This window comes from Thunnus thynnus, chromosome 23 (genome assembly GCF_963924715.1).
Source record: "Thunnus thynnus chromosome 23, fThuThy2.1, whole genome shotgun sequence".
Taxonomy (NCBI): domain Eukaryota; kingdom Metazoa; phylum Chordata; class Actinopteri; order Scombriformes; family Scombridae; genus Thunnus; species Thunnus thynnus.
In genome coordinates, this window is record NC_089539.1 from 14,832,736 (window position 1) to 14,857,966 (window position 25,231).

The following is a 25,231-nucleotide window of genomic DNA, read 5'->3' on the forward strand; positions in this document are numbered from 1 at the left end:
AAAAGTAACTGGAAAAAAACACATGCAGGCTGAAAAGTTAAGCCAATTATCCTGTCGTAAACATCTGCATTTCTAAGTTGAGCTTCAATATTCATGATGCAGTAACATATATCCCACAATAGTGAGAAAGAGACAAATGAGACAATCCTAGTGATAACTGGTGCAGTGTAGCTGCATGTACTGCTGTCTATCACAGTATCTTTGTTGATACCAAAACTCTGTAGTGTTAGAATCAGAATCATTCAATTTATGCATGTTGTGGCCTTAACCACCACAAATTACCAATATTGTTTTTATATTTTTCTCAAAGTTGAGTTGTGTCAAATTGTTCTATAGCTGGGAGCAAGGAGGCATTTTTGGGAACCCAGTAAATGTATTTTGTAAAACACAAGATACTGAAAACAGTATTTTTTAACAAACTTTTTGCTGAAGAAACCAGAGAATCACCTTTTGGTCTTATACCTTCATCAGGTGAAATGAGTAATTGTTACCAGCAGTTTTTACTGGCATCATTATTAAATAAGTACAGTCACATGAGTATATTTCTTTTGCCAGACTCTTACACTACACAACAAGACATGGGGAAAAAAACAATGACATATGGCACTCTTATCTACAAGACAACCATTAACATTTTCCATTTTCCCGTGTTGCTTTAATTTCCTTTAAAATGCTGTTCTGCATTTCTTAGTGTGCATAATGGCAGCCTCAAATGATTCTTTTTGTCTATCAATAGAATTGCAAATATGCACATCACCATAAAACAGTACATTGCCTCCATGCCCCCAAGGCCAGATAGCAATGAAATTGATTGATAATCAACGAATAGGATCACAGCAAATATGATCTCTGGAAATTAACGAGGCTATTGTATCAACACATTTTCTTTTCATTAGAGTCCAGAACACCCTCTATACTAATGAATTGCCAAGAGTAAAGAGGGCTTTTTAGGTGGCAGACCTTGGTTGGTTGTTAATCATATAAATGGCACAGTACCAATTAAATCCCACAGTGCCAGGCGTTAAGGCTTTTAACTGGCCCCAGATTACCCTAGACCACTCCACTAAGAACCTTTAATTACCATCCTTACCAGGAGAAGATTGAATCAATGAATACATCAATGTTTGGATAAATTCATAGAAAGTCAATTCATGATTGACTTTTAGGGAGCGTTATTTCTTAACAGAATGTGTTTGAGATTGTATTTATGAGAGAGTGACAATATTAAAGGCATACTATGCAGGATTTGTTGGTTGCTGTTTGTAAACACAGCATTAAAAATCGGCCCCTTCGTCCTGGCTCAATGACACCAGAGCGAGCTTAGAGCATGAGCGAGAGAGAGAGCAGCAGTGATCAAGCGAGCTAGAGGGTCAATGAAGGGTGTCCACTGTGTCTTCTCTGCTCTGTGTGTGTGGAGCTCAGCGCCACCCTCAGTCAAACAGACAGACAGAGAGCAGAGGGAAGAGATGGAGACAGTTATGTAACCTGGTCGCAATGCTATGAGTCCTGACCTCACACCCTGTGCACTGTTAGTGGCTGGGGGCTACACACCCACTGCCCAAAGGTTGACACCCAGAAACAAGAAATGTCCCAAACACAGCAAAATAATAAGAAAATATGAAAATACAAGCAGAGGGCAGGATGTCTGTAGATACATACACTGCCACACACTTCTAGTAGGTCATAAGTGATGATTGAGAGGGATTATTTTTGAATGAGTGTATGGTTTTTTAGGAAGATCCTGCACAGTATGCCTTTTAAGTTGTGGGTGCTGCACCAATGCATTTGCACTGGACACAGAGAAGAAAAGAAAAAAACTCAGAATCTAGTCAAGCAAAAGTCAAGGTCAAGAGTGGCTTTTTGGAGTTCTCAGTGGGCTCTGTGTTGCATTAATGATTGGCATCTGCAGTTTCAGTTCAACGTAATGTGAGCAATTAGAGGATGTGTTGTGTAGAATAGATTTATAAAAAGCTCTGTGAGGCTGTTCAGCTACCGATGCTAATCGCTTTTTGTGTATATCTCATTAGACCAGACGGAACTAAAGCAAACCGCCGTTCAGAAACAATTAAATTATATGCATGCAAAGTGAAATCATTTGTCAATTATGTTATCTTGTCATTTCATCCAATAAGGTTCAGATTCTTTCTAATTGTGATTCTCTATTGGTGTGTCTGTCATAATTCTGACAACGACGTGACACAAGATGAACCTTCCCTTCTTATGGAGCAGATGATATGTCATTAATTAAAGAGAAGAAAAAGACCCTGACAAGGAAATTGAATTAATTATATGTTTAAGATCTTGGAAAGCTACAAAATGTGGTAAATTTCTCTTGAGACTGAAGATATGGCTAGCTGTCATAAGAGAGAAATTTAATTCAGCTTTAGGAGCTGCTATAAAACCACATGATATTTTCATGAAATGGCATGGGAGATCACAAGGGACCATATAACAAATCGAAGAATATGGCGCTGAAATAAGTGTTTTTGGTAGAAAATTTTTGTTGGATGAAATCTTTTCATTGTGAGGAAGTATGGCTGGCTTTTCCCTGGACACACACTCTGATTTGACCTTGCACAATTTATTTTAATTGGATTTCAAGACCTGATAAAACCTACTTTTGGCATATAACAAGACATGTTGGGGGATTTTGGCATAGCTGCAATATTCTCTGTTCTCTCTGCGTTCTGCATCAGGGACATCATTGTGAGAGGTAGCAGCCCACAAAAAAGGGCACCCTAACCCTATTGCAGTCATCAGCAACCATGAGCTCCAAGATGTCTAACCCAACATGATGAAATGAGATTAAACAGAATGGGCAAGAATATTTTTAAAGAAATTATAAAAGCACTGAAAATGTCCCCAAATCTTAATACACATTACAAAGGTTTCAACAAAAACTGTTGCAAATGACCACTGACCTCAGAACCAAACACAAGTATAGCCTCCATGCAGTGTGCTTTATGCTAATTTACTGAATAATGAGAACCAATGAAGAACAAAATGATCATACAGCAATATAGTTTCAGGCATACATTGAGACCAATCATAACTGCTGATTAAATCACCTACATCATGTTCTAGACCAAAAAATGCAGACTTTCTTAGCTGTCAGCAGCAGGGACAACAATATACTAGTACTTTTATAAAAATAACTATAAATTAATTATAATAACTGTAATTTGATCAGCCTAGAAGGTGACTTTAGCTCAAGAAAGCAAAAGAGCAGCGGCTTGAGCCACTGTAGCGACAACACTGCATGTCACTTTTCTGCTCATTGTATGAAGACTACAATTCACACCTGCACCAAGAGTTAAGTGGCATATTCTCAGTTAGACAAATCTGGCATACAAAGCTTGTTTACAAGACTGCATCTCATGAGGTAAGTTTGTTTTTCATAAGCTGTCAAAGTTCTCCTTGTTTGTCTGTTGGAGACAAACCATGTAATGCTATTAGTCAGCTTCTGCATTTCAACACTGTGAGTGTGCCTCAGAATTCTTGTCATGATGATTTTCTTTTTCCCTGAGCTCATCTTCGCAGCTCTTGCAGGAGCTTAATTTTCACTATCAGCAGAGCCACGGCCCTTTCGTGTTTGTTGTTAACCGATACACTGCTCTGTCCTGAATATGTGATTTTAAAAGAATTTGAGCAAAGTATCAGAGGAGTGATGGCATTGTTGAGCTATTTCACAGCACATTTCCTAATTGCCATCTTCAGCTCAATCAGCTGTGTGTTCCACTGCTCGGCTTGTTGTTTCTGATTCTGTCAGTAACGACAAATGCTCTTCTCACTCTGTGTCTGCCGTCTTTTCACTGCGTCATATACACACACCCACAAACACGACTTATAGCACACACATTCACACCAACACATGCATGCACAGACACACCTTACATAAACACGTACCGTAAAAGGCCAGCTGCCTATCAGATTTGAACAGCTGGAATAAACACGTAAAAAACCAGCACAGTAAGAGGTTGCAATCAAATTCTGAGCACCACCAACACAATTGAGGAAAGGATCTGATGAACAGATGGAAACTCAGGCAGCTGTCGGCGTGCTGCTTGGTATGAGCCAGACTTCAGGCTCCCCAGTTTTATAATATAGGATTAGTCACGATGGAAATTGCCATGAATGTTAAGTAGCCAGCAGTGGTGGATAAAGTATTCATATCCTTAAATGAAAGTAGCAATACCACAATGTAAAAATACTCAAGTACAAGCCCTGCATACAAAATTTTACTTCAGGAAGTGTATATTTGTAAATATACTGAACTTATTTAATCTGTTATATATTTTTTTTGCTAATTTACTGTGTAGGAAAGCATCATTGTCTAAGCTTATTACAGGTTTTGTCGTGTAAAATCATGAGTAACTGTCATTAGTTTTCCTCTTTAATGTAATGAAGTAACATCAAATGTAAACTCTCAAAGTACAAATACTTCAAAGTTGCACTTAACATACAGTACTTGAATAAATGTACCTATATATAGTCACAGTTTGTTCCATCACTTGTAGCAAACAGCATTTACTGTAATTGTTGTGAGCCGCTATATGACACAGTAATCGGGGCACAAATCCACTAACATACACAGAATTGCACATGTAGCCACGTATGTACACATACGCACACACACACACACACACACACACACACACACACACACACACACACACAAGCAACCGATTGCATGATTGAATGGACACTGCCCTGTAATTACAGACTCTGACAATATGTCTGCTGCCCTCCATTCCTCAGACTCCCTCAGTGTCCCTCCATCCGTCCCCAAAGTCACTGACCCGTTGGCTTCTATGTAATGACCACTGAAAAGGATCACAGTCCCAGTTAATGACCTCTGCTGCGGGTTGAGGAAAAGGGTCTGCCTTGCTGCCTGTGTCGCTCTGTCCATCTGTCTGTCAGCAAAACTCTGGAGGTCACGGCCTATTCTGGGAGACCCAATGACAATAACAGGGTTGGCGGTTATGAATGTATACATTCATTCATCCATACATGAAGAAATACAGACACACACCAACCCAGATCTGGGCCCCATGTCCATTAGAGTGATACGGATGTTGGCCCCACTCCTCCTCACTCTTTCCTGCAATTCTACATATTGGGGGGCTGGATCACCGCCCCTGGACTCGGTGATTCACCAGGTGACAGATGGAGGGAACACATGGTGATATGGTCCACCTTTCATTACCACACACACAAACACAGGCACAAAACTGGACATAAAATGTTCATACTTAACAGCCCTTCGAGAAACATGGAAGATTTATAAATTTGATTAAGTAAAATATGCTATATTCATGACAATACAATATAACTGTGAGCATGGATGAAAAGCTTTGCACAATATGTTTAAAACAGCTGTGCAGTCATGTTGTAATTTTCTTGAGTAAAGCAGTCACACCACCAGCGTTGCTGTCCTGCCATCTGGTTAGTTTCTGAATAGTGCCAGAGGCAGACTGCTTATAGATGGGATACAGCAGTGAAAGATTGGCTGGGCATGTCCATGGGCAATGACACACAAGGCTATCTTTGGCTTAATTTAGCCTTAAGTCACCCAAAATTTATATATACTTATTTTTCCTCTTACCTGGAGTGCAGACAGTTTTTGTGTGATTGACAGAAATTTGGAGAGGTCTATTTGCCTTACCCCAATACAACAGAGCTCAGTTAGATTTGGTTTATGGTGCTCAAAGGGCCAAAAAGTTATTACTATGTTTAGTAAAATGTACACGTCTGTCTCTAGAAATCAAGACCCAGTTATGACTGTGGCCCATGAACAGTTTCGCTGAAATCTATTTTGTAAAGACGTGTTCAGGCTGAAGGAAGCAAGCCAGTCAAGAACAAAATGTACACTCAGTTGTCAGTTTATTAGTTACACCCAGCTGTCATTAATGCAGTCTAATACAACAGCCTTGCAGTAAATCCTACCCTCATTAAGCTTATAATGTTGAGTTTTTGTTGAAACTGTTTTAGTCGTTGATTTAACTTTAAGGTAATTTCGGAGGTGGTGTTGTGTTTGTCGTGCACTGCTGTTGAACTGTATTGTTAAATTAAGAGGTGTTTCTCTTATTTAGTCTACCCTCTATTGATATAAACTTAAGAGAAACAGTGAAATTGTCCTGATGAACAGATGGAACTTCAGATAAGAGATAAAAAAAGTTGAGGATATTAAGAGTGAACCAACCCTTTTAAAATGAGCTGATTCCTCTTTGTTTGTTGAAGGGCTTAAAGCCTCTATGCCCCAAAGGCTTCCATGTTTGGTTTTCAGATGTTTGGAAGTGTGTGTACAGCATGTTCAATATCATTAATATAAAGTACAATGGTATTTCACAATATTCCATTTTACTGAATTGAGTGGGCTCTATCCCGGAGGGATTTGAATTAGGAATGTTCTTTGGTACCCAGAAACAAGGTTACCACTTAAAGGTAGCATCTCTGAAAATGCCTGTATTGGTCCAGTGGGAACAGAATTTAGATGAGGCTAGAGAGAGCATAATCTCCTCAATTTCATTGTTTTCCCATTTCTACATTATTTCCACGAAACACATGCATCTCGAGGCCCTGCTCAGAGATTGAATGTGGCGAATGTAATTCTGTCTGTGCTCCCCTGGGCATTGCATAGGTGTTAGTGACTTGACTGACTTTAGCCTGCATGCCTAAGGCCGTGATGGGATCTATGCCACCCATGTACCTCATAATCTCTCTGGAACAACACTGTCCCCAAGCACAGAGTCTCTACCTGGCCATGGGAAAGGTTGTGTGTGTGTTTCTGTTTCTCTTCTGAATTTGCATGTGTTTGTCTGGCTGTCTGCCTGAGTTGGTCTAATTCTTTCTGGCTGGTTGTATGATTGACTTCTGTCTATCTCTCTACCTTTCCCGACCCTCTCCCTTCTATAAGAAGATTGGATTGGTCAGTGTTTACATTTGATGTCTATCACCATGGCAACAAAAGTAGTTTCTAAGCACCTCCTCACCAAATTATCTCCCTTCCTCTGTCATCTCAGACTCCTGTCCCTAAACGTTCTCATTCAATTTTACAGTTGCAAAAACGTGCATACACACAGAAACATTCACACAGATGGTGAAAAGATTGTGGTAAATCTGATTTAAAAATTTACGCCAAGTCTGCCTGGCTTTACTTTTTTCTAAGAAATGTTTTCCAATATTGTGTGTATTAAGTTGTATGAAAACACAAGTTAGTGGCAGGATGAGTTGCTGGAAATAAACTACAGTAAGTAAAGACAGTGAATCTGAATTTAGATAGTCTGAGGTTAAACACCATTTTAAGTGAGGAATACCATATATATACACACTATAACACAATATAATGAGCACATGGGATGTAAGCAAAAAAATGGAAGTCATGACTGTGTAAAATGAATGAAATGAAATTGTGAGGAGCATATTACCAAATTATGGATGAATCAGCAATTTAGATTACAGCAATGAAAGGTTACGGAAATTGAATCAGTTGGTTATGGAAAAAAAAATCAAAAAAATAGTGGTTGAAGATAAATTCTTAATTTTTCTTAATTTTTTTAACCAAAATTAATGAAAACCTTTCTGCATCATATTCTTTTCAGAAATCTAGGGGAACGTTTTCCTATGTTGTTGAATGGGCTGGAATTTTGTCGTTGGCTGATAAAGTCAGGGGTTGAGGTCACTGCTCTGGAGCAGGACGAGTCGGGTTGCTGGTCCTGGCTGAGATGAGTTCCTTGATATTACCTTAAGCGATCATAAAGTAATTTTTTGCACTTCTAAGATATCGAAATCACAGATAAATACTGGAAATCACCGCTCTCTTAGGTTCAGATGTACAAAACATTACTCAATTGAGTAGTTTAAACATAGGCTTTCTGAGAGTGATTGGGTTTTGGGTAACAAGGATGTTGATAAGGCTTGGACTCTTTTTAAAGAGCATTTTATAGCTGAACTTGATGCTGTTGCTCCAATGAAAGAGACTAGAATTAAACAAAGAAGTCCAAATTGGATTAACACAGAGATTTTAGATTTTATTAGACAATGAGATTTATATTTTAGGAAATCAAAATTGCCTACTGATTATGATAAAATAATATAATATATACTAACTTTAGAAATCAAACCAGATATAAAACAGAGATCTTAAAGTCCCAATTTTATGTGGATGCTATTGCTGAAAATTCACACCAGCCGAAAAAAATATGGAAAATACTTAAAGAAATGCGCTCCACAGGAAAGTCCAAAACGAAATCTGGCAATATTGGACTAGTCATTGAGAATAAGTTGTGCTTTTATAAATGGAAGTTGCTAGTTAATATATATATTTTTTAAACCATTGCTGTTAGTTTGGTTGATAAATTACCCTGTGGTTCAGGGAGATATGGCCTATCATTTGTGAGTTATTTTTACAAAGACAAAAATGTTCCTGATGTATTTGAGATAAGTCCTGTTTCAGTGGAAAGGGTAAGGACGTGTCTATCTGCATTATCCACAATCAAAACAACTGGCTTGGATCTTTTTCTAGCCAGATTTCTTAGGGATAGTGCTAGTGTAATTACTCGTATAGTATATTTATCTATAAGTCAGGGTAAATTCCCATGTGAACTGCAAAGGGCCAGGGTTGTTCCCCTTTTAAACAAGTAAATCAAATTTTGGGAATACAGGCCAGTATCAAATTTAACAACCATGTCTAAGGTTTTTGAATGTGTTTGAGCTGGTTGAGGAGCATTTAGTCAGACAAAATTTGTTGTATGAGCCTCAGTCTGGCTTCAGAGCTGCATACTTTACTGAAACCTGTCTTATTCATCTGTTTGACTTTGTTAGACAAAACTTTGATGAAGGAAAGTGTGTTGGCAAGATCTTGCTCAATTTGCAAAAAGCCTCTGATACAGTGAATGATACTGTACTGTTGTCAAAGCTACAGTGCATGGGTTTTAGACATACTGCTGTTAAATGGTTCACTTCTTGCCTTACAGGAAGAACTCAAGTCTGTAGTGTTGAAGGGGATATATCAAAATCTCAGGATATTACATATGGAGTGCCGCAAGATACTATTCTAGGGCCTCTTTTATTTCTTATGGTTACAAATGATATGCCATTGGCTGTGAAATGCAAGCTCTTGTTGTTGTCTTGTTGATGATTCTGGTATCTGGGAATGATGTCAGTGAGATTGAAAACACTATTAGTAATGAATTAGAAAGTGTAAGAGAGTGGCTCACAGATAAGCTTTCAATAGATTTGGGTAAAACCGAGTCAGTCCTGTTCGGAACTAAGAAGAAGCTGTCAAGAACAAATACGTTGAAAGTCTCTTGTAATGGAGCTGAAATTGTATCTTAGACAAGTGTCTCATATTCAAGAATAATATTGGAACAGTCACTCTCCTGTGAATTTATTGCTGCTAAAATATTATCAAGTGTGCCAGCAAACTCAAGCTCCTGTTTCGCAGAACAAGGCCTCTTGACTTTTCTGTTAAGAAACTTCTCGTGTCATCATTTATACAGAGTCATTTCGATTATGCATGTTCTGCTTGGTACAATGGTTTAACATCTAAACTTAGGAACAAACTGCAAAATAATATTATTCGGTATTTATTTAATGCAATTTTTTATGGAACAGGTTATTAGATTAATAATGAAATCTGCAGTAACACTGTTACTTTAACTGTCCTTGTTTTCTGATATGGAAGTTATTTTTTATTTCTTAAATTGTGGTGATGTGTTTTTGGATCTCAGGATTGTATTGTTAAATGTTTATGTTGAATGTCTTTGTGTTTCTTTCTGTTTTCTTTGTCTTTTACCATCTTGGGACCATGTTGGAAATATGTGTTTTCACTTTAACGTGCTATCCTTTGGATTTTTTTTAATGTGTCTGTTTAATCCATAAATAAAATCAATCAATCAATTCTGAGGCTGGTCCCCATGGGTCTGGAGGTTGAGTCTTTCCCAAATTTGGCCGGTCTCTCAAATTGCCATCATACTGATCAAACTGCTGTTGTTGATGCAAGTGAGTTTTTTCCTGGATTTGTGTATATTTTTTTTTAAACTTTCTAAATAAGTTGCTTCCACCAATATTTCATTAATACAGAGGCATCTGTGCATATTGCAAAAATTAAAAAAAGTAGTAACTAGAAAAACACATCACTCTCACTGGTTGTGTTTCAAGGAAGAGGAAGGTAAAAAAACACACTTCAAACATCATGAAATTGCTTGTTTCCTCTGAGCAAACCCAAAGATCCAACTTTCCTCTCCTAATACGACCACAGTATTGCTCTTTTTTCCCTAAATACCCCACTGCCATTGGAATAGGGCCAGGGATTGTTGTGGTGCTACAAACTGAGTTTGCAGCAAACTGTGACTGAATGAAATGAAATGAAAGCACCAGATTTTATAACGACTCTGACAAACAACCTGGATTGGTCGCACCATGGCCAATATCGGATCCATTTAATCAGGTTGGTGTCAGTGCCAGTGCCGATCCGGTGTATCAAATCAGTGCAATGCTTTTTTTAACACATATTCTATTTTTATATTTATTGATTTTTAAATTAACAAACACATTCACATCACTTCACATCAAAAACTACAACAACAGTAAGACATACAAACAGAAAAATGCCACCCCAAACCAACAACAGACACTGCAATATATAAAAATTAAAAAAAAAAATATATATATATATTTATATATACATAAATAGTACAGGAATATGATAGGAAATAAAAAATTAAATGGCACATACAGATGACGCAATCAGCCATTGCCTTCCAGGGATGAGCAAGCAAATCAGAGTCTTTGTAGGAAAGAATGCAGAGTTTCCAGAGTCTCCAGAAGTTGTTATATTTTCAATTTATGATTGAGATCATGGGTCAGTTTCTTGAGTGGGAGAAGAGCTGATATCTGTGATATCCACATGTCTACCATAGGGACATGTGGGGCAGACCACTGCAGAAAATACATTTTTAAGCTAGATATAAAAGAATTGTTCAGAGAGATTTATTGTCTGTGTCAAAGATTTTCCGAAATAAGATTTAACAGATAAAACAAGGAAGACAGTGTAAACTGTTTACCAGTAACATCTTGAATCACAGAATGAACCTCATTCTAAAATTTCTAGATGTGATCACATGACCAAAACAGTTGGATAAATGTACCTTTATGTGTTTTACATTCATAGCAGAGGTTTGAGCTGTTGCGGGGGTATATAATAGATCCTATGGGAAAATGTAAAATTTTGCTCATGTATAGTAATTGAAGTACATTTCGGAAAGATCCCATAGCAAATCTTGATCCAATCTTCAGAACTAAATGTTACCCCAGATCACGCTCCCACAACAGCTTCAGAGAATCATTAGCTGAAGAATCAGAGAACAGTAATAAAGCATAAATCTCTGAGATTTTTAGTGCAACTTTTTAAATATAAGACAAGAAAAGCATTGTCTTTAACAATTAATCAATCAAAAATGTTGCTAATTTTCTGTCGATTACTAATTAATTGACCGATGGTTTCAGCTGTATTTGAGTTCATAGCCCATTTATTAATAACTCTAGATACTTTGTTCCTGTGGTTGTAAACAAGTTTACCCTTAATATTTTTATTGCTTAATTTTGAGTGGACCCTTGTGTTCCCTACATTCTAAAAAATGCGAACAGTGTTGTTCTTTTCCTCTTGCTAAGGCTTACACAATCTCAATTACTCCAAAGGGAGGACGTACAAGGTTTTATCTGGTGTCTGACTGAACTTTTGTGTCTACTTTATGAACTGTGAAATTTTCTGTTGTTGTGGAGGTGAATGTGAAATAGCAAGGTCAGGTGGAAGATGAATCATTAAGGTGGAGGATAGCAGAGAGGCTCACCAGGCAATTATAACAAGATTAGGAAGAGATTTGAGAGATATTGTACTTGGATGCTCATGCACACAGGCAGGCCAATCTCACCCTCTCTTACTCATTCTCCCACACACAAACACAAAGCCGTATAATTTACTTTGGCATATAGAAAGACAACTGGCTGGTTGTCTTTACAGATGTGCAGAGACACAGAAGCCAACCAGCCAGTCACAAATACAGACGTTTTGACAGTCATGACAGGTGAAGAAATGTCTGTACTCCTACTCTGTGTGCTGTGTCCTGCTCACAACAAGAATGTGTGTATTATAGCCTGTTTGATATTTTCCTCCGCCTCCCCCTTGGTCTCAGACTGGGCTGTTCTGAGGATCATTGCTGTGGGAAAACTTGGGGGAAACTGGCTGAGATTAGAATAACTTTTATGGCAAAAAAAACAAAATCATCACAGCAATGGGAGTGCACAGAGAGGTGGAAGCAAGCAGAGGGAAAAAGACCAGCAGGATAAAGTGCTGTTATTTAGTCTCTTGAGGCAAGTCTAAGTCAATCAGGACAAGATCAAATCAGGTCTGAAGTCTTGTCAAAGCAAACCTCAAAAGTTCAGCCTCCAGTACTTGTCCAAGTCACAGTCATAAGATTTCAGTTTGCAAGGTAGTTGCGAAAGTTTTTTATTGTCCCAAATCTTTAGGGTCTAAATTTCAGACTTAAATGTTTTTTCTTTTGCTCTTAAGTGTCAGTTTGGGTCAAGCCTTTAGAGAGAGTCTCACTGTAGTAAAGTCAAATCCTCATTTTTGTGAAGTCTGACTAAAGTTGAAAAGACTCAAAACTACTGGTCTGACAAGTATAACAGGGATGCATCGATACCAAGTTTAAAAATCTGTATATTAAAATCTGTATAACTGTGTGTGTGTGTGTGTAACTGAATGAATGTGACTGATGGCAGAAACAATGAATTTTATAATGATATTGATGCCAAATCTATATTTCTAATGTGAATCAGTCCTGTGTAGCTGATACAGGATCTGCATAGTAAGGTTAATATATATATACTACAGATTATTAAACTGCTGATAAATCAGATTATGGCTACTTTTGCATTTCGGAGACCTGTCATGATACAAGCTATATTAATAATTAATAGACTGTGAAACAGCAAACATAACTCTTCTAAGAGGAAATGAAACATAATTTATTCAGCAATTGTACCCTGTAAGTGTTTAGATGATCTGTGTTTATCTGCAATAGCAGACAAAACAAAAATGCTCAGAGATCCAAGAGTCACAGTTTGACCTTTTCACCTAGAGTCCATTTGTCAGTGCCCATCAATTCCACAGCCCATTGCTGAAGAATAGTGTGCACACACTGCCAACATTTGCATTGAGAAATGGCTACATTAGCTCATATCTGCAACCTCACCACCCATTAGTCAATTAAAGGGTTAATGACATGTCACAGAAGAAGGTTCAGTCTTGGTTGGCACACGCTACTCCCAGCCGACCAACCTTTAATCTAACCCACTTAAATATGTATGAGCCCTCCCAGTGGGGCTTTAATGGACCTTAGTTTCTCCCCCCATCTAAACCTACACCCCCATTCCCGTCTGACAAATGAGAAAGTGCACCTTGAGTTACCAAGACAACACTTTGCTCAAGGTTCTGTGAAATAGACCATTTAGGGAGATACTTGTCAAAAATGTGTCTGAGCTGCTGTCAGCATGCCTCCCCTGACCTCATATTCATAATGATGGTAGGGTGTTGGATCCTGTGATGCCAGTATGTAAATATCACACACGCTGCTGCTATTGAAATTGATAGCCACTATAATGAGAAACTTTGTCTTACTTTGTATTACCTGACGGGTGCAATTTGGCCTCCCTGTGCGTACACTGGCAGTCTAGCTAGATGCCCACCACACTCATAAACAGATTGCTGGTATTACCGATAAACATGGTATGTGCATTTGACTCTGACTGATATGGGATCTTTGACACCCATATTGGTATTCAATAGTTTTTTTTTTTATAACAATGCTGATATCCCCGTTTTGAACACAAAAACTAAAAGTGACTTTGTGACCAAGAATCAGGTTTGTTTGAGAGCTCAAACAACAAACAGTGATGACAATAGGTTATGTCTCCCAAAGGACTTGCAAGACTGTCATCTGCTCCTGTTAAAATTTACAATAACAGTAAATATGACAGTAAATTTTGAACATTAAAATTGGAGTTTTAGTTGTAAATAATATTGTACCAAGGCTATGTCTGAAATCACTCCATCATTCATACCTCACTACTCCTTATATAATAGACACTCAATAGTGAGCACTACATTGACATTTTGACATTAACCAATCCATCATCATTTTGCGTCATTACTGACAACTGCACAGTCGTACAATGGTAATTTTCACATCTATAATTGCATTGTTAGCAGAAAGTAGTGTACATGCCACAGATATTACAAATCTTTTAGATGCACAATATAGAATTTGGACACTCAAAAAAAATGGTGGACGGTAAATATAGTGCACTATATTGTAAATAGGGAGTGATTTTGGCTTTATGAACACTGTCGCTGCATTTCTTGTTCAGTACTATTTTCACAATTTCATAATTGCTACACATAAACACTATGAAGGCCTCCACCTTGTCGTTTACCTTTAAATGTGTTTAGTTTGCTGCATAGCTGCACACCTACATGCATAGTGAGGGCAGCTGATTGAAAATAAGGGTAAAATACATAAGTCCAGCCATCTAAAACTTATACTATGTACTTTAATTTGTACAAATATACACTATTTGTCAGAAGCCAATATGAGCTAATAACATGGCAACAGAACAACATACAGTGTAGTGGCCAGGTGCTAATGTGAGTCATCAGTGAGTCATCATGTTTTCAAAGTGAAGATAGTCAAATCAGACATTTGTCTAGGCTTTAAAAGTGAAATCCCAGCTTTTTCTCTGACTTAAGGTAGGAAGTTAATATTTTAAATGCATGTGAGCACATTTCTTGCACTTTAATTGGATATATATGGTCTGTAATGATATACATTTACAGTAAACACCTCTTTCTTGAATCCCTCTACCCCTCCCTTCCTTAGTCCTGAAGCCCTCCTTCTACTACTTCCTCTCATGTCCCTAATGACCTGTGAGCATATTGCTGTCCAAAGGCATTTCTCTTACTATTTGCGATCAATCAAGAACATATGGATATCCTAAGAATGACAGATGCACAGCCATTCAGTTATTGTAAACACGCCAATAATATCAATGATGAGAGGCTAAACAGCAGAGGTCATTTCTAGTTGCTCTAAACATATCAATAATGTTTATTTAAGAGACTGAACTGGGCAGTATAGAGCCCAGTGTCCCTCCACAGATCCATTTAAATGCATAGATGGAATCGATATGCAAGTGGCTTATGTAATTTGAGTATGAAGTGAGTGGTTTGCCCTTGCTTTTTCAATTTTCACACTGGCCTCACACAGATCCCCGCTAGAATTATAATGGCAAAAGTGGGATAGTAACTGTGCTACAGTGGAGGGGACAAGTCTCATTGCACTTGGGAAACAAGGTCATCCACTAACCTTCTGTCTTCAGCCACAAAGCAAATACTCAAAGGGAAAGACCGCCATTACCAGCTCCCCGAAGGGGATATCAGGTCAACTCCCAGTGGGCAAACATGCAAACACACACACATACAAGCAGCCCACAGACAGATGAGTTGGAGCTTTCTTTCTCTGACACAGTCACAGGCATGTCCACACTCCCCTCAATCCCTCTGACCTCACCTCAATTAGCAGGAGACATCTTTGTTTGGGTTGCTGTGCCTAATTAGCATGGTTCACCACAGAGCAAGTGTTCGGTTAAACTCATTTATCAAAGTGGCCTGGTACAATGCTTCATGTCACACTATTAGGATGGCAATCTCTCTCATCATCTCTCCAGCTCATTTCATGAAGCCATTTGACAGTTCTGAGCAAGGGAGGGAGGGGATAGCAGCATGTAAAACAGAATGCTAAAGAGGATACATGTGGATATTGAGTGAAACAGACAAATCATGTTAGTAGGAGATAAGAAGAAGAGAGCAATAAGATGATGGAAATGCATGAAAACATTTTAGAAAGTGGTGGATGGAAGAAGAGAGAGTCTGTGAAAGACAAATAAGAGGGGACAAGGAAGGGAAAGACGGAAAAATCCTCGAGGGTATTTATATTGAAGCCAGTTTGAGTCGGTACGGACAGATATGTGTTAGGACAACGTTGGCAGCCTGAATCTCTCCCTATCACACCTTCCCCTTGAGAACGCAGCTTAATGGGTCTTAATGGGTCTTTGTATACATACACTGCCTATAGAGGCCACTGTAGCCTTCAACATGCATCAAATATTCAAAGCATCCTCTGTTCTCAAGACACACACACACACACACACACAGACGTACGCACAGACACCCTTATGCACATTTTCTCACAGCCTCTAAGCCATAAATGTCAATATAGAAGGCAATGCTGGCACATCTCCCTCTCTCCCTCTCTGTCGCCGTCTGTCTCTGTTTTGCTCCCTCCTTTTAGTAAAAGGGAATTGTTTATCTAAATTGCTAGAGGATATTGTGAATCATTTTTCAAATCGTTATCATTTGTTATTTTTCACATGGTGTGCAAATTGATGCATGGGTTAGTGACGGGATTTGGAGGGTAGGGATGAAGGGAGACGACCATCATATCATCAATCACCGCAAAGTAGCCCGCAATGACAAGTAGAAGGTCTCTGACATTTTTGACTGACTTGATTGATGTGTTTTTGAAGTGTGGGGGGAGACGGTGTCAAACTTCCTTTCTGGCATAGAGCGGATAGATCACACGTCACATCACGTCGCTCAGCTGGGATCAGCGATATACTTTTAAACAGAGTGTGGATCTACTTCAGCACCCAAGTGTTTACCAATTAAAGAAAGGGCATGCTCTGAATGAATTGTGAACGGTTCTACTGAACATTTAGAGTCCGATTGGCGCAACAACTGAAAATGTTGACTTTTGCACGGGGGCTATACCTGTATGTAATAACTATGTAATGATCTGTGCTTCAGCCATTACTGTTGTATACTGCATGAGCGATTAGAGATCTGGTGGCAGATCTGGCCTTTAAATTGTGGGATTAACTCTCAATATGTCTCTTTCAAGTTATTTAATGTTATTGAGGGTCAGCACCTCCTTTCAGCATGCTGTTGCGACAGAGAGTGAAAAAGGAACCTGTTGTTGCAAGTGAATAGTGTGAGCTTTTGCAGTCGAACCATAATGTAAGGTTTTCTCTCAGTAATGTGTTGCACTCTACTGTAGCACAGAGACTCTATTGTGTCACAGAAGTGACTTTCAATCCTTTCAGCCACTATGCACCATTAGTATCTACACTACTTCAGCCTGAGGTGGAGAGCTATTTAGTTGTTCCTTTCCTTGGATGTCAAATGTATCTTCACAATATCTTTCTTTTTTTATGTTTACATATGTATGAGAGAGATACAGTGAAAGAGAAATTGCAGGACTTGTAAGTACATGAATTAGGTTGGGACAAGTAGAAAGTAGAAGAAAAGAGTTGCTGGGGTCACTGACGCAAAAATATTTCACTACACTTTTACAGTCATGAATCTTAAGTAAGTTAAGCCTGCAGTTCCTATAGCAGAGCCTTTGTGATATATTTAGAATGAAGAAAAGTTAAAATGTTTGTGTTTGTTTATCTTTGTGCATAACCACACCTTAAGCCCGTAACTATTAACTAAGTGACATAAATGTAGCAAAGCCTGCTATCTAGTTCAGGCAGTCTAACTCAGGTCTGCATCTACACTTACTTCTCTCACTGTTCCATAAATCCAACACAACTTTTTATTCATGGCGGTCCACTCAAGTCATCTGTGCTCTGCTCATTCTTTCGCTGCATACCTGCTGCTACACTGCTCACCTGAAAGCTACGCTGCTGCAGCTCCTGCTCATATTGCATTTCAAAAGCCCCACCTCCACCCAGCAACATAGTCAGAGCCTAGATGCCAAAACATTAATGTTGTTTGTATTCTACGTGCACATAATAATCTAATCCATGTGACCTGGCTGACTCAATGTTTCCAGTGACTGAAAATATCCAAACTACTGCAGCTTTGCAAAAATATGCTACTGACTAATTGTATTTCTGAGTAAAAATCACAGGTCTTAAAGGGTGAAGATAACTTTTCATTGTCTGTGAACCATGAATATAGTTGGTGCCAATCCAAGTAGATGATGATATATTTCACTGAAAGAATGAAAACTTTGACCTGGTGGTAGTGATAGAGGAAAAGTCCTGGGATCACTAACGGTGTTGAATTTGAAAGTTGAATTTATTCTCTCAAACTGAACTTGACTACCTGTAGCAAGTTTCGCAACAATCTATTCAATAGTTGTCCAGATATATCTCTCTGAACCACAAATGTTAACTTCCCAGTGGCGCTACAGCAAAGGTCGGGGAGGATAAGCAAAGTCAGTAGAATTCATCGTCTGGGGATCAGGAATGTGTGTACAAAGTTTCATAGCAATCCATCCTGTAGTTGTGGAGATATTTCAGTCTTCACTAAAGTGGTGGACTGACTGACAGGCAAGACAGACTAAATTTCAACATGTAATTATGTACTACTTCACAGTGTTAATGCTGCTGAAACAGCCCTTGTATATGTAAAATAGTCGTCCACAAAATTTTCACTTTGAACTAAATTTAGCTGTTGAGATGTCCAGACTTCTTTAGACCAGCAAAATACAAAATCAGTGGCTTCATCTTAGCAGTGCATTTCCTAAAAAAATAAGTGTCCATAATAATGTGCACACTGACTGTATTGTATATCATTAGTAGTTAAAGAATGAGGGGGAAAAAACAGGGTGATTTGAGGTTCAAGAGAGAGTCTGTAGCTTAAGGTCCTGTACCTTACAAACTGTTAAAACCTGAACAACATACCAGAGAATTTGAGGGTTTTTTTCCACTTTGTGTGCGCCACAAAATGAGGAGTCATGTTCTTCATTCTCTCCTCAAGCTATTTTCTCTGGGTGCTCTATTTCACACCATTCTTTCCCTCAGCGTAAAGGGTGGCAAGGCAAGGTGACATTTGAAAAGTGCATTTCCCTCTCTGCTCCGTCAATCTGTTCTTTTTCCTTACAGACAGCCCCCTCCATCTGCACACTGCCACGGCATGCAACACACAAACTCTACACACACACACAAACCTTCTCCCTGCTCACTGACAATGATGTGCCTGGTTACCACCGGGGCTGTGCGTGTGTTTGGTAGACCAGACTAAGCCCTCTGGACCCCTAAATGACACTCTGGCTGGCTGCTGTGTGACCCAAGGGCCCATTAAGAGTCAAAACCAACACCAGATCTGTCAGATACACCCCTGTGAGGAGCTGTTGGACATACTGTAACACTGTCACCTCACAATGACAGGCTGTCAACACCTGTGTCAAGATGACCGATTAGCAGATTTAGTACCAAAACCATGTCCTCCCACAAGCTCTCACCTCTTAAGACTGATTAAAACAGGGCTGCAATCATTTATATTTCCTCTTATACAGACAGCAGGTCTGTTTATCTCCCTGCTGACAAAGTTTTCTTGCACGTTTGGAAGTTAATTGCTTGGCTCATTAGTGGTATGTGTGTTTCTGTCTTGGAGCAGCAGGGGATTTGATATTATCTTGTTATGGTGCAATGTTTTACAGTGAAAGTGGCGATCTCCCAACCTAGGGCATGAAATGGCCTGAGTGCTTTGGAAAGCCCTGTGTGATCTGTTCATTCCCCTCATTCATTTTTAATGCCCTTTGAAGATCGCTTGTTTTCCATCACAACCTCCATTTTGGCAGCGAGGTAAACAGATGGATACTGACAGTGAGCGAGCATCTCACAACAAGTGTCTTGCTCCGCCATATCTCCTCCTTGACAGAATACAGCAAGCCTTCACCCAGTTGGATTTTTTTTTTCCTGCGGGTAGCCAGTAAAATAAACACCAGACATTATAGGGATTTATGTAGCACAGAAATGGAAGAAAATACCAGTATGAAGTTGACAGCTTTTCTACTGCAGTCACAAATAAAGGGGCTCTGTTATGAGTTTGTTGCAGTTGCTGATTCCGACAGCTCACACTTTTATTGCTGCAGCTGCCTTTTATAAAAGGGACTTGTTCTTAATCTTAAATGTTTAATAACTTCACAGGAAACAACCTCCCTTCACTGTCTCTCTCTATGTTCCCTTTCTGCTTTACGTTTCAACTCTTTGTCACATATTAATACTTCTATTCATTCCTAAAATTCAGAGTAATTTGCTTGTCATATCAGTGTCATAATATAGCCTCTTTCCATCTTGTCAACAATCACTGCTGCAGCAAAGCTATTGACAAATTGCAATTATTGTGACTTGAAATGCACGCATAAACAACCAATTCATTAATCATTTTCTGCTGATGACTTTTGATCGGCGGAGAGAGATTGCGTTCAAGGACTTGTTGAAGGTCGCTGTGTGCAGATCTGTGATTGCTGTGTAAATTGATTATGGCAACACCTCCCTCCAAGGATGCTGTCAGAGAGCCAGGCAGATCCCAGCAGCGCTTCAAAGTCGAGGGCCACGTTTAAGAAAGGAGATATTGAACTTCACATTTATCAAAGGCAAACACACATGACATACAGTTTACATATAGTGCATATATGCAACACATGCTTACGTTATGCCAATACGGATGCAAACAAGTGTGCTTACCCACATCACCTTACTGTATGTTCAACTGGAAGAATTTAGTACTACAGTATCTAGTCACGCAGCAAATGTTTCTGACTTAGTTTAACAAAATGTACAATTACAGTAGTAGTAAACTATAATGTTTTTAATATTTACTTTGAATCAAATAACTGCATAATGTGAGAGGGTCAATAACTATGCCAAAATCACAATGAAATAGCACCTACACTCTGCAGCTCTATGATGCTTTTTAAATTCATTTTAGCTCATTGTTTTATAGCACATTTACAGCCATTCTCAGCAAACAAGCACAATTAACCCACTTTGCAGTAGCTGCCCATCACCAAACAGCACAAAGTTTGCAAACTGTCCAGTGCAGAACGATGAACATCTAGCGAGAAGACCCAGATATTTTTCTCTGATGTTAAAAGAGTAAAAACTGAACTAAATTTGTGAGAAGGCCAGAATACAAACATTCCTCCATGTTATTTTGTTTTCCAACACCTTATTCATGACAACTTCGTAAGGCCATTAATATGTATGCAATGACTAGTCAATTAATTGATTGGTCAATTGACAGACAACTAATCTCCAACTATTTTGGTTATTGATGAATCATTTTGAGTAATTTTTGAAGAAAGAAATGCCAAAGTCTCTGGTTCTGGTATCAACAATGATTGCTATTTTTCACTATTTTCTGACATTTAGATATTTACACATATAGACCAAACAACTAATCAATTAATTTAGAAAATAATCGATAATAAAAAATAATTGTTAGTTACAACTTGTTTTGATGTTTTTCTGCCAGCTAGTGGCCAAAAATCAATTAACTACAGCTTTAGTTATTTCAGTCATTCAGCCTCTTACTGAGCAGTAGTGTATTTGCTTGGTTGTTTCAAGCATAGTGAAATCTCTTTGTTCTGTTCTTTAACCAGTTCACTTCCTGGACTTTCTACCTGTTGATGGCCGTAGTCTGCAGACACTGATGTGATGTTCTTTCCCAAAAAGAGGGAACATTGATGGATCACTGCAGTGTCCTGCTATCAGCCTCAGGACCACTCTGGCAAGGTGTACTCCGACGGTGTTGTGTCAGCCTCGGGCTACATTTGGAAAAAGAGACAAGATATAAAGAGGACATTGAAAATGGGAGGGATGTAACAGGCACAGGGATTGTGAAGATAGAAACGGAGATGCATCTTGAAAGAGAGAAGCGTTTAGAGGGACAACAAGAGCAACGGGTACAGAGGGAGGAAGAGAGAGAGAGCAGAGCCAGGTGAAGTTATGTTCAGTCTTCTGAGGAGGGATGCGGCTGTTTTGTAAGCTCCTACAAACTGAGGGTTATCTGTCTCCCCCAGCTGTGCCACCCAGCTGTCACACACTCCTGTGCTGCACTCTGTCCTGGCACCCTTGCACACAGCTCCCTCTGCCCACCATTATCTGCCTGTGTGTGTGGATTCTATTTGTCAGTCTTTACGCTAGCGCTAGATTATTAGCATGAAAATGAGCAGGTTCAGGTTATTTATGCAGTGTGAGAGTGTCTCCACGCCCTTGGCTCCATCTATAAGACTGACTATCAGTCTAGCTAGCTAACAGCCTACTGTCCTCCCATGTTTGTCCTCATTTTAATTAATCAATTCAGCCTGTACACGAGGAAAGTTTTCTTTTCAAGGCAGTCTTGGAATCTCTCTACAGTCATTTCCCAGTGGAAGCCATGTGCCTCCTCTAGACACCAGACCAATCTGCGGTCCCCATCGCCGTTCTCACCACCCCAACCCCGCAGGGTAAGAGCCTCAATTACCCAGAGCCTATCACTGCAAACAGCCACTTTGCAGCCAACCACCTGTGACTCAGACTGTGGGAAGCTTTGGCTACAGCATGGCTGCGCGGGGGGAGAACAGCCAAAGCCTTGGGCTGGCCAGCCAACCATTGATTAAGGGAATCAGTATTGATTAAGGGTGCAGGGGACATCTGGAATGGACCAATTTATGTCCCCACATCAATTATTCAAATGGCTGCCGCTGAATTGGATTAGAGGACGATCTTTCTGCCATCGTTCCTACCCCTCTGCAATCTGTACCCTCTCAGCAAGCTGTCGTCACAAGTCTTTTGACTTGTCAGCCCTTTTGAAATACCTACTTTTAGTTCACCACATGGGCATTTACTGCACAGTGGCAGTCACTGTGCCTGGTTCAGATTTGCTCTGCTAAATAAAGCGCATTGGGACAATGCTAGGACAAGCTCCTTTTTAGCCCCCAATCACTGGCTAATGCCTATAGCCCACACTGTGTTGTCAGATTTGTTTCTCAGTTTGCCCTTCTGTCTCTGTGTTGACATCTTGAGGGCTTGAACGCAGTACAGAATGGCACAGGCTGCTAAAGTCTGGGCCAGAAGCTTATTCATATTCATAATGTTGTTGCTGGAGAAGCTGTGAAAACGTGCGCGGCTTTGTTCGTGAATGGTGTGTTTTGTTTTGGGTGGGTGTGGGGGGGTATTTGTGTTAATCTCTATGTGACTGTGTCTGGTGGGATTCTTCTTTGTGGATCATGCAGCAGTCAGCCCACAGAGATGGGCCAGCACAGAGACCAGCTGATGGGCTCCTGTCCATTGTAGACAGTCTAACATGGGGGGAATGAGTAGAGTGACTGAGCCAGGAACAAAAGCCCACAGGTGGCTGACGATGATAGAGGGCTGCCCTTTGTCTGCTGCCCCACCAGAGCAGCTCTCAGAAACACTGATTCCTCTGACAATGATTGATGAATGATTTTTTTCAGTTTTCAAATATGATCATAGACATTGTTTTATTCTGTACTAAACGGCAGAAATTTTGTCATTTTATTTTTATTTTTTATATATTCTATTCTACAACTTACTGCATTTGATATCCCTTTGTGTTTCATGGCACTATTGCATCTGCTCTTAACAATGAACAAGAAAAATTTTCAGACCACTGTGAGTACCGAATGGCTTGATGTCTAATATTTGTCATTCTATGATTGGATAAAAATCTTAATACTAGAATAGCATACGAAAAGTTACTTTTGCCATCTTTAGCTACTGTTTCAATTAAAGGAATAGTTCGGGAAATACACTTTGTTTTCTTGCCAAGTGTAAGATGAGAAGATCAACACTCTTCTCACATTTATATGCTAAATATTAAGCTACTGCCTACAGCTGGTTAGCTTAGCTTAGCACATAGAATGGAAACAGAAGGAAATATTTAGCCTGGCTCTGTCCAAAGGTAACAACAATTCACCTAACAGCACCAAAGCTCACTTATTAACACATTATATCTTGTTTGTTTAATCCGTACAAAGTGTAAAAATGACAGAGGGTTATGTACCAGACTATTTTTTAGGCAGACACAACCTGGGAGGTTGCCAGGCAACCAATGATGACTCCAGGAAGTTACTGCGCCCTATGAACCTCAGCAAGAAGCGAATATTAGTATTTCTCAAAATTACAAACTATTCCTTTTAGCGTACACATGAGCTGAGAAGATGATTATTACATAATATTACTGGCATTTTAATTTTTAGTCTGTCTTTGTTGTGACCGACAAACGTATAGAACTGGTATGAAAATGCACCATTGCAAACAGTATTTCCAAATGTGAAACCACAGGTAGGCTTTTGTAGGTTTGCTTTTGTTACATGTTTTGAATGTGGTAGTATAATTCATGGCTAAAGTGTGTTTTATGATGGTTTGTAACATGAGGAAGAGCAGTTAAGTGTACATCTGTCACAGTGTTGAGCCAAATCAATTACTCTCTGAAAAGCATTTCCTCTTCCTGTAGCTTAAGCACGTTTCCATGTTTATGAAGCAGGCGGATTGTTAGATTCCTACCTGTCTGTTGCACAGTTATAATCCATTATCAACAGGACGAACGTGCTGGACATGTAAGCCGACAATAAAGTAATAATAAATTCAATGTACTTCTCCACCAGATAATCAATTTACTGTGTTGTATAGGCTCACACAGCTTTGGTAATTCGTGTTTCGGTGAGAGCATATGGTACTGGAGCCCGTGGAGCAAATGTGCAATTTAGAACGAATTGCATGGTTGTTATTGATTAGGAGTCGAAATGGGGGAGAAGATTTGTGGAGCCCATAAAGGAGAGACTTCAGAGCATGTAGAGTGTGTGTGTGTTTGTGTTTGTGTGTGGGCAGAAGCAGGGTTGTGTAAGATCAGTGGCAATTTTTAGCATAACAGGATGTGTCTAGACTCTGTAGTGTGCAGCTGATTTATCAGGTGCTGGTGGTGGTGGTGGTCAGGGAGTTGCAGTTGGAGAGGAAGAAGAAGAATCATGTATCAAAAACACATTTGAGCATAAACAGAACTCATCGTTTTAGACAGTTTCTCCTAATATTAGCTTCTCATGCCGTAAGCTGACTGATCACACACTAGGTGTTACTCACTAATTTAACTAACACACACTTACACACCCTGTCCCAACTTGAAGGTTACTTCAGCGTTCAAAGTCTTTGTTGTGAAACCTTTTGACGGACTCAGACTTGTCTTCATTCTCCATCTGTACTGTTTAGGGTGTTCCTGGCTTTAACATTGAGTCTGTCTGATTTCTTTCCCACTCTCTCCCTGCTGCCGCCAGCAACACAAATGTTTACCAAGACAGAGCAGACGGAGGAGAATGGA

The 25,231-nt window shown here is 39.3% G+C and overlaps 1 long non-coding RNA gene across 3 annotated transcripts in view; it reads left to right on the forward strand.

Annotated features, from left to right (window-relative positions):
* The window catches only part of LOC137176164 (uncharacterized), an 87,845-nt gene that overhangs the window by 54,931 nt on the left and 7,683 nt on the right, over positions 1-25,231 (forward strand). Inside the window, exon 6 of one of the 3 annotated variants that reach the window (XR_010925817.1) lies at positions 4,759-6,436. The exons of the other annotated variants lie outside the window; for them this stretch is intronic. This is a non-coding gene — a long non-coding RNA (uncharacterized lncRNA). Of the gene's footprint in view, positions 1-4,758; positions 6,437-25,231 lie in introns of those variants that run through there. 3 annotated transcript variants of the gene reach the window in all.